Raw genomic sequence first — 11042 nt, forward strand, 5'->3', positions numbered from 1 at the left:
CATACAAATGTATTTATAACGAGTGAAAACTACCTCTGTCATTCTACACGCAAGGTAATGTAAACTACAATTGTGTGAAAAATTTTGCTACATTTTTTAGATGAATAAAATCTGAGGTATGTAGTTACCTGTACTAAATCAGTACATACAAAAAACACTTGTGTTGAAATCAACACAGAAATGTGTTACCCCAGCACAAACATGTGTTAAAAAAAAGTGAAGTACACGTGTTTGTGTTACAAAAAATGCAACACAAACTTGTGTTAAACCAGAATGACGTAATTTATGCAATACAAGTATTGTGTATAACATCCAACATATCTTGTGTCCAATTCTTTCAACACAAGACCCTATTTTAATTCAACACAAGATAGAGTTGATCAAATATGACACAAGGCTTTCGTTGGAAAGGACATAAGTTTGTGTACATACAACACGTCAAGTGTTTTATTGTGTGTTTTCGTCGTTTACATTTTCGTCGAAGATTTTCATAGTCAAGTCATGCAATGTAAAACAACTCAAATGTAAAAGTTTCGCTTCAAAACCATGCACCTGTGATTTATAAAAAGACTTCGTAGGTCACAGGTTAAGTGACCGTTATAGAAGAAACATTAGATCTGAGGCGATGTTCACTGTACCGGGTCAGCCAGAACCTGCGGATGGTCGTGGGTTTTCGCTATGTTCTGCCCGGTTTCCTCCCGCTACAATGCTGACCGGCGTCGTATTAGTGAAATATTGTTGAGTACCGGTACGACATAAAAGGCGAATCATATAAATAAATAAATAAATAAATATACTGTGCCGCAAGCTTAAAATGACCTTGACACGGTTTTCAGAATAACTCGTAGAGAGGAAGGTCAAAACAAGGACAAATTCGTTATTAACTCGACCAGCACTGAATGCATGTATTTAGGTTCAACTGATTGTGGTTTAAGCAAGTTTAACCTTGCTTTCGTCATTACTTCGGTCATCACGGCTGTGTCTCATTGTATCAGGCCGGATCCAATGTCGACATATTGATAGTGCTGCCTAACTGGAAAGCCATGTCAAAGACACTAGACTCATTGCTCCAGTCAGTCACATTGTAAGCTACTGACCCCGGGCGGCCCAATATTTGGCCTATTCCTTTTGCCCTGAGCGCCAAGCGAGCTAGTGCTAAGATTACCAATGTTTAAGGTGTGCTTCGGGATCGATTCCAAGGTCTACCGTTTAGGAGACAGACTCTCCAGCGGCCTGTCTGAATATATGTATATTCCTCCTCTGGCATTGATTGTAAAAGTACTAAAATTAAAGCATCACTTCCACAGACCAGCGTTGTGAACAATAGCAGCTGTTTAAGCTATGTACAGCCTGTATACACAGCCATGACACATATAACATATTTCATTCTGTTAGTGCAGATGACATTTGTATTACATAACACATATAACACTATTGAATCGGTGTACAATGAAGCAGTCTGATATATCAGATCGGCTTGCAGGGCTAAACACAACTAACAACAAGTGCATAGCATTGGCCAATAATGCGGACGACGCCCCCACTCCCCAGTTTACTCCTATGTAAACAAGCCGAAGCGTGTCCAAAAATTGCAGTTGCTTTCAGCCACACACAGTCGAGGTGAATCGGAATGTTGTACAGTGGAAGCCGCACTGAGCGTGTACAACTGTAGAAGTGAATGCGAATGTAGTATGTTGGAAGCCGCACTGAGCACGTACAGCTGTGTAGAAGTGCATTCCAATGTTGTATGTTGGAAGCCGCACTGAGCATGTATAACTGTGTAGAAGTCAATGGCGAATGTTGTATGAAGGATGCCGCACTGAGCATGTATAATTGTGTAGAAGTCAATGGCGAATGTTGTATGATGGATGCCGCAATGAGCACGTATAACTGTGTAGAAGTCAATGGCGAATGTTGTATGATGGATGCCACACTGAGCATGTATAATTGTGTAGAAGTCAATGGCGAATGTTGTATGATAGAAGCCGCACTGAGCATGTATAACTGTGTAGAAGTCAATGGCGAATGTTGTATGATAGATACCGCACTGAGCATGTATAACTGTGTAGAAGTCAATGGCGAATGTTGTATGATGGAAGCCGCACTGAGCATGTATAACTGTGTAGAAGTCAATGGCGAATGTTGTATGATGGATACCGCACTGAGCATGTATAACTGTGTAGAAGTCAATGGCGAATGTTGTATGATAGATACCGCACTGAGCATGTATAACTGTGTAGAAGTCAATGGCGAATGTTGTATGATGGATGCCGCACTGAGCATGTATAACTGTGTAGAAGTCAATGGCGAATGTTGTATGATGGATGCCGCACTGAGCATGTATAATTGTGTAGAAGTCAATGGCGAATGTTGTATGATGGATGCCGCACTGAGCATGTATAACTGTGTAGCAGTCAATGGCGAATGTTGTACGATGGATGCCGCACTGAGCATGTATAATTCTGTTGAAGTCAATGGCGAATGTTGTATGATGGATGCCGCACTGAGCATGTATAACTGTATAGAAGTGAATGCGAATATTGTATAGTGTAAGCCGCAGTGATCGTGTATAGATGTGTAGAAGTGATTGTGAATGTTGTACGGCGAAAAGCGCGTTGAGCATGTATAACTGTGTAGAAGTGATTGTGAATGTTGTATGATGGATGGAGTATAATTGTGTAGAAGTAAATGCGAATGCTGTATTATGGACGCCGCTCTGAACATGTACAGCCGTGTAGAAGTGAGACCGAATGTTGTATGGTGACAGCTGTGCAGAGCATTTATAGTTGTATGGAATTAAGTTGCCCGGTTTAAGTTGCATTGCACATGTATACATGTAGTTGTATGGAAGTGAATCCAAAAGTTATTTGGTGCTACCAACATTGAACATCTATGGTTGTATGGAAGTGAATCCGAAAGTTACTTGGTGCTACCTACATTGAACATCCGTGGATGTATAGAAGTGAATCCGAAAGTTGTTTGGTGCTACCTACATTGAACATTTGTGGTTGTATGGAAGTGAATCCGAAAGTTATTTGGTGCTACCTACATTGAACATCTGTGGTTGTAATGGAAGTGAATCCGAAAGTTATTTGGTGCTACCTACATTGAACGTCTATGGTTGTATGGAAGTGAATCCGAAAGTTATTTGGTGCTACCAACATTGAACATCTGTGGTTGTATGGAAGTGAATCCGAAAGTTATTTGGTGCTACCTACATTGAACGTCTATGGTTGTATGGAAGTGAATCCGAAAGTTGTTTGGTGCTAACTGCGTTGAACAGCTATGGCTGTATGGAAGTGAATCCGAAAGTGGTTCGGTGGAAACTACATTGAACATCTATGTTTTGTATGGAAGTGAATCCAAAAGTTATTTGGTGAAACCTAGTCAGAGTCTGAAAGAAAAAAAGAAAGGAAAAAGGTTGTTAAAAGTGGACGACAGCTGGTTTCTGATTCACACACACATTTTCTAAAAAAAATTGCTCTCAGCTTCCTTTTTACGAAGATATAAAATTAGCCTCAAGATGAATTTTCTTCTTCTCTAAATAAGATAAAAAGAATAACGCTCAGTACGATGCGCTAGAGCAACAAGGGCTGGTAAATTTAGTACACACATGCAGAAATGTCGTATGAGTGTCATGCTGACTGTAACAAGGGCGAGGGGACAATTTTTACGTTTTCTGTAGTAGTACGTCAGAGATCCGCGTTTTGTTGAATGTCACAGCTTGACTTAGATTTAGGGGAAATCAAACGAACCACCAGGGTTGACAGCTCGCGTTACTATACAGTGTTCAGTTGATACGTTAATTGATATCGAAGTATCAATTTTCAATAATAGCCATCAATAAATTTTATGTCTGACTTTAATACCTTTGTACATGTACTTTATAAAGACATTACCAACTGTCCAGTTAGGCAGCCCTCCCCACCCTCTCAACCCCCCACCCAAACCCCCACCACCACCAGAATCGCGGTTGTTCTTTGACGAACCAGGCCGTGATATTGCCTGACCACGAAGTCTTTGTTTCTCTCCATCAATGCGGAAGATGATTTAACTCTTGGAATGTTTATATATTAGATGTCCTCCAGTTAGATCCCGATAGTGCACTTGCCCAGCCTAATAGGCACCACTGTAGACGACACGTTAAGAACAGTTTTTCGAAAGAATTTGAGAGTTTTTCATCAGATCTGACGGCTCTGTCGTGGACATGGAAACTGGTCGTGGAACACTCTGGGCAATCCTCCTGCTTCTCATTTTTGGATCAGAGTTCCCTGTGAGGGGAGAAGGTAAGAGACAATTAGAAATTCTTAGTTTCGAACGATAACTCAGTTTTCAGCTCGCTCAAATGCTGCAGGTCATTTAACACGGGAACTAAATGACTTCAATATAAAGAAAAAACTTACAGCGTAGAAAGGAAAGAACAGAGAAGCGACGACATTGTGAAAATTTTCAAATGGCCACACGTAACCGATGAAACACCTGATATGGTTATAAAGCAAATGTCCTAAAGGTTCGATGCTCTTTTTGAAATATGACTTATTCAACAGCGCGTTTAAGACACCTGTTGTGAACACTTTTCATAGAGTATCTTTAACCCACTTCATTTTGATTTAGTAATTTGGAACATAAACCAGCATAGCGTCTCGGATTGAACGCAATAGGCAACATGATAATTGTGTTTTGACATAATTAAAAAACAGCACTGTTTGCTATTTCTTCTATTTTGTCACCTTCCTTCGAATTAAGAAGTTTGGGATGTTGATTGCACATGTGGCATTGACCTCTGCGAATTTGACCTTGCATATCGATTTTTCTGATTGACGGTCTGAATAGATCTGGAAATGTCGCCTGTGGTATTAGGTTGAAGGATTTTTATTCAAAAATCAACTTTCTACCTGGCACTTTTATGGCAGTAAAGTTTTTCCTCTCTCCAAACAAATGCGTACGTATAAAATGTACACAAGATGTGTACCACATTTTAGCAAAGATTATGTGTTACAAACATGCATAGACACATTGATGTATAAATTTCAGTTACATATCGTTCAACACATTGCACTAAATGTGTACCAGATTGTGTACGTGTGGTACACTCTTACAAAAGAAGTACACAAACACGTGGCTACAAAACTGTACACATTTGCTTTTGAGAGCCATCATGGCATGTTGGGTCATCCCTGTTCGATTCCGTGGAGAAAAACGTTGTGCATTTCCAGCACGTAAGAAGTAATTTCTCCGAAATTAGCGAAATACATATGTAAAAGCGCTGCACGGAAAAGAGGTAATTAAAGTGAATGACAGTGAGTTTATACTGGAGAAGTCATCAATGCTTTGATTCAGCTTTGCGATATTGCGGTTTTCTCGTCAATTTATCTCCCTTTGGCTACTGTGCTCGTAGCATTAGAGCGCATAATGCATGTCAAGAGATATAAAACGATATAAGAGGTAAGCGAATGTATAAACATCACCATTCACTGCAGCCACGCGATATGAAGTGTACAATGCACGAGTTATATAATGTACCAGTTCGCTGTTTAGCACACGAGTACTTGTCTGCCTGGGCCTTTGTTACCGAGATGATTAGTGTGCGCATGCTGGCTACCTTTCCGGCTGCACTTGAGAAGGCCCGACAGCAACCTGTGGATGGTCGTGGGTTTCCCGGGTTCTGCCCGGTTTCTTGCCACCATAACGCTGACTGTCTTTATATAAGTGAAATATTCTTGAGTACCATCCCACGACCCACGACCCACGACCATCTGAATTTGTATGAGCCCACGTTTGATTTATTTATTTCTTTGATTGGTGTTTTACGCCGTATTGAAGAATATTTCACTTATACGACGGCGACCAGCATCCCCCGTTTAATGTTTAATCTGTAGAGAAGTGTAGGCCTAATATCGATGACATTTGGACATCTTTAGCCTCAGATCAGCTAGGGTTTTACCTTTAAGTGCCCATATGTTATCATTATACACGCGAACACAGAAGTGTACATAAAATTACAGAATACAGAAAGGCGTGAACGTACTTAAGAAGGTCTAACAGCAACGTGCGGATGGTCTTGGCTCCACTTCCCCTCCCCACCGGCTCTGCCCACTGTAATGTTGCCTGGGGCTGTATATAAGAGAAATAATCTGGAGTAGGGAATAAACCCAATTATGTAAATGAATAAAAGAAATGAAAATTTTTAGCCGTCCATGTCTGTACCTGAACACCGAAAACAATGACATGTACATAAACCTGGAACAATACAGAGATGAAAAAAGAGGAAGATTCTCGCATTGAAGCCATGCCGAAATGTTGATCGTTTTGAACTTTTACCTGTTTATCCTGTTTATCTGTTAAGCTGATTTATTGGGGTGGGTTTTTTTCTATCTTTCAGACAATACGCAGCTGGAGTGTTGCCCAGACAAAAACACATGGCTCGCCTTGACACAGTGGTTCGTTTCTCGAGAATGTATGTAAAAATAGTTCCACAATAATATAATATTTACACATATTGCTAAACAATTATGACTATAATTTATACGTAAATAGAATATTTCTCCAATACACGGTGGTCAGTTTTATGGCTTGCTGAAACCCTCACCTCACCATGCAACTGTTAAGCCGTCTAACGTAAGGGCACAAACCAAACCAGTGGTAGCTGAAGGCCTGTCGTTCGCAACGAGAGTAATGCCTTAAACGACCTTACCAAATCTGAAGCCTGTCGTCAACAAAGAAAGCGACGGCATAGATTTGTCAGAGGCCTGCCGTCCACAAACAAGAGTGATGTGAGAGACAGCTGAGAAGTTAAGTTTAAACTTGAGGACAACAGAATTATCCGTGATTTCACTTATCTCCCTTTAATCCTTTAATGCCAGATTTATCAGTGCTGTTGTCGGGAGATCTATTCGTGATGATGGTAGCGTTATCCTTAATGATGCCAGGTTTATCGGTGATGATGGAAGACGTACTCGTGATGATGGAAGATTTTTATCCATAATGCTACCAGGTTTATCGGTGATGATGGAAGATGCACCCGTGATGGTGAACGATTTATCCACATTGATCGAAGATCTATACGTTATGTTGTCAGATTCAGCGGTTATGATGAGAGATTTATCCGTTGTGATGGCATATTTTTATCTGTGATGACAGCAGATTTATTCGCGATATCAGCACATTTATCTGTGACAGCAGCATATTTTATTCGTGGTGATAGCAGATTCACCCGTGACGAACATATCCCGTGGTTGTTCTTGATGATTTCAGTTTAATCACGACAGCTGATTTAACAGTCAAAATGTCTGGCTGAAGTTTTAAATACTTTTTTCTATCAATGAGCATCGTTTAATACAAAGGAAAAAATATGTAAACCTGTGAAGCTAATTCCGTGTTGTGTTTATCTATATGAGATGCATCCCTACCAACGATGGCTTTATTTTGGGTTTATTGCCTTTGCACAACATTTTCGTTTTGTATCGTTATATGACATAACAGTTTGTTTTGTGTTCATTAGCTTTCAGCATGTAGGTGTTTTACGTATATTATGAAATAAGTCTAACAACAGTGTTTAGTTTTGAGTTTATTAGCTTTGAACATGTAGATGTTTTACATAGAACCTACTAACAGAAGTTTTGTTTTGGGTTCATTAGGTTCGAACAACACTGCTGTATTACGGATAAAGAATGGCAGATTTGGGGAGACATTATCGCTGGAATTTTCTCAGCAAAATGCAGATATCGAGGTGAGATTATTTGATTAAAATGCGAATTTATTTATCTGACTCGTTGTATGAGGCCATAATTATGAATTTTTCACTTAGCGATGAGGTGAATCGTTGGCGATCAGGTTAATCGATGGCGCTCAGGTGAATCAATGGCGATCAGTTTTATAGTCGGACAAAACAAACTCAGCGTATGTAAACCTGTTGATGTGTGTGCATGGGAGATTGGATTAATCATGGAGGAGGGGAGACAACTTTGCAAGATCTCCTGAACAGATACATATTGTGTTTTCTAAATACATGTTTACGTATCAACAGGTTGCATAAATTTCTAGTGGCAGACAATATGGTTAACAATAAAAATATTTACTTTAAATACTTCAGGTGTGAAGGAGTTAACCAAACTGCACTATACATGTTCATTACAAGGGAAAGAAACTGTACACATGAAGTAACCTTGATTAGAACACCAGTGAAAGCTATAAATACATTTACTTACTATTTACATTTTTATGCACTGTATTGAAAGCAGTCAAACTTTTTATTCTGTGGTGGGCTTTATGGACCATGTTTACAATGTTTATCATCAGTGGCACACAGGTAGGCAGACAGACGGACAGACATAATCGCGACACCATAATAGAATATAACCGGAAGTCGGGAGAATAAAATGATCACGACGTGGATTCACTTATATGAGTCAATGTGTTTTTTGCCAATCTTTAATGTGATATGTATGTCTGCAAGATGTGTTATCTCTTTAATACACGAATAAGTATCGCCACAATATGGCTGAAACATTGCCCGATGTGGCGTGGAGCCATTCATTCATGAATAAGTAGTTACTCACAGTACGTGTTTTGCTTGTACCAGAGGGCCGAGATGGTGAGAAGACAACAGAAGTGGACGGGAAAGACAGCGACACCAAAAGTGAAAGTGGACGTGATGGAGACGATTAAAACAGAAGAGATTTGGCGGCATGGACTTCTTCCATGGTAAATAACTGCCTGTACAGATCGACGTAGAACTCTTATACAATCAGCGTGTCTAAAGAGAATCTTTATTCGAGCTTGTATATACCTTCAAATGGATGGTACTTCTTACAGATGTGGATGACACTTTTAATGCATATATGCATTCGATTGTTTTAAAAGCGAAAGTGACTAGTTTAACCCCGGGCTGAAGGATGTATACAAACGTTGTGTTGTTTTCCGCATTTATTGGAAGAATGCAGTCTAGGTTATAAAATCCATATTTTGTTAAAATTAAAACAAAACAGGTATTTTTAGATAATTTTCAAATAACGTGTGGTGCTTTCTCTTTTTGGAAACACATGTTTAGAGAACTTAGTAACTTGACGCCGCTTTACACACTGAAGTGTATATCAGTTAATTTTAATTTGGGGTGGTACACAGTTTTATTTCATTGATTGATTTTTGTTTAATAATGCCATCGTGGAATTTTTCCCTTACTTGTGGTAGTCAACCACCAGCCAGCACCAGATTTTAAACCACACCCGAAACACCCTGAGCTGGATTCGAACACGCGACCTCATTGACAAAGGGCCTGATAAACGCTGGGAACCAGCGTCTTAGCCATCTGGGTCATCGAGAACAGGGGTGGTATACAGAGTATGGAAAGCTAATAAACAAAGGTTAGATTAACCTTCTAAATTTCTGTTCTTGGGTGAATTTGGGTGTCAGTTATAACATAACGTTAGCCTAATCGTGTTCTACCGGAATAGTTTTACCGGAAGACGTATAGTGCTATGTAAACATAACATGGGCCGTAAAGGGCGTTATTTTGCACTTTTGATATCAGTTGGTTGTCGTAGCGATTTATTTAAAAAAACTACTGAAATTCTCTTTCGGGTGCAGTGTTTTTCCCTCAACATCTACCCATTTTCAAAGAAAAGTTTCAAAACAAACTTACACATTACTACTCTAACAAATTATAATGCTTACCAGTGTCGTGTTAGATCAGTCCTCAGTACGTATAAATATGTGTTGCCTTTTATGTCTGCATTAAATTATCTTTTAAATTAATAATTAAAATGTTCTTCATTCAATGTCAAACGTCATTTTGTTCGTCTTTATAGCCGGTATGATAGTAATTTGTAAATTATTATATTTTTAGACAGTTAGTGCTAAAGGTCCATGTACACGCGTGATGTTTATGTATCATTTTATTTGACCGGTGTTTTACGCCGTACTCAAGAATATTTCACTTATACGACGGCGGCCAGCATTATATGGTGGGAAGTAACCAGACTGAGCCCGAAGGAACCATCCACACGTTGTTGACAGACCTTCCCACGTACGGCCGGCGGGTAAACCAGCATGAGTTGGACTTGAACTCACAGCGACTGGGTTATTGCGCCGAGCTGGCATGCTAAACACCTCAACCACAGAGTGCCCCCAATATATATGCGTGACAGGAGATACGTTTATGCGTTTTGTGGGAGTGCTTAAAACACTCGTTAGTGGAAACATTTATCCCGATTTTCTGTCAGGATTAACACAAAGAATGGTCGTACAAAGACAAAAACTCATTAACACAAGTTAACTCCTTTAACAAGTTAAATAAAATACGTTGTGAGACATAAGCAAATACATTCTCCCGACTCTTTGAATACAGCTCCATGTATTCACTACAGACATTACATATTTTTACGATATTATGAATATTGTGGCAGGCCACAAATTTTCAGAAATTTTCCAGAATTTATTTGAAAATTAACAAATTCATACTTCAAGTCGGCTTTGGAAAAATAGCGTACAAAGCATAAAGAAGCTTAAGCTGGAAACACATGTAGAATTTGAAAATGTCAAAGAAAATGTTAAGAAGTTAATTACTTCAACTTAATACAAATCCAAATAATTTCACGTTTTCTCGATATATAAGATGGCCAAAGCAGTGGTAGCAATAAAGTCTATTCAGACGGTACAATAATTAATGTCAGAGTATATACTGAAAGTATAGTTAGCGTGTGAGTGGTATCTGGATGAAAATCCCAAACAGTCAACTGGAATTTGCCATTAAACGCCGCTCAACTCGGTGTAGATCTCTCTTAACCACGTGCCGATCTCGCCCACCTGATCGTACTGGTCATCGGGTACGGGCATCCTGTCCGCGTCGAACACGCCCATTCGCGTCCTGTGCCACTGACAAGGTAGTCCGCAATCTTCTCAGCCAACGTGACGTACTTGGTTTCCTTGGTGATACGTGCAACGAGGGGACGCCCCGTAGCCCACTTTGTGACTCAGGTAAAAGGTGTACAGGCTGTCGTCACAGGTCAAAGCGAAGTCCAGGAATTTTTTTCGCCGTCCTCCAG

Source organism: Liolophura sinensis, chromosome 11 (genome assembly GCF_032854445.1).
Source record: "Liolophura sinensis isolate JHLJ2023 chromosome 11, CUHK_Ljap_v2, whole genome shotgun sequence".
NCBI classification, from domain to species: Eukaryota; Metazoa; Mollusca; class Polyplacophora; order Chitonida; family Chitonidae; genus Liolophura; species Liolophura sinensis.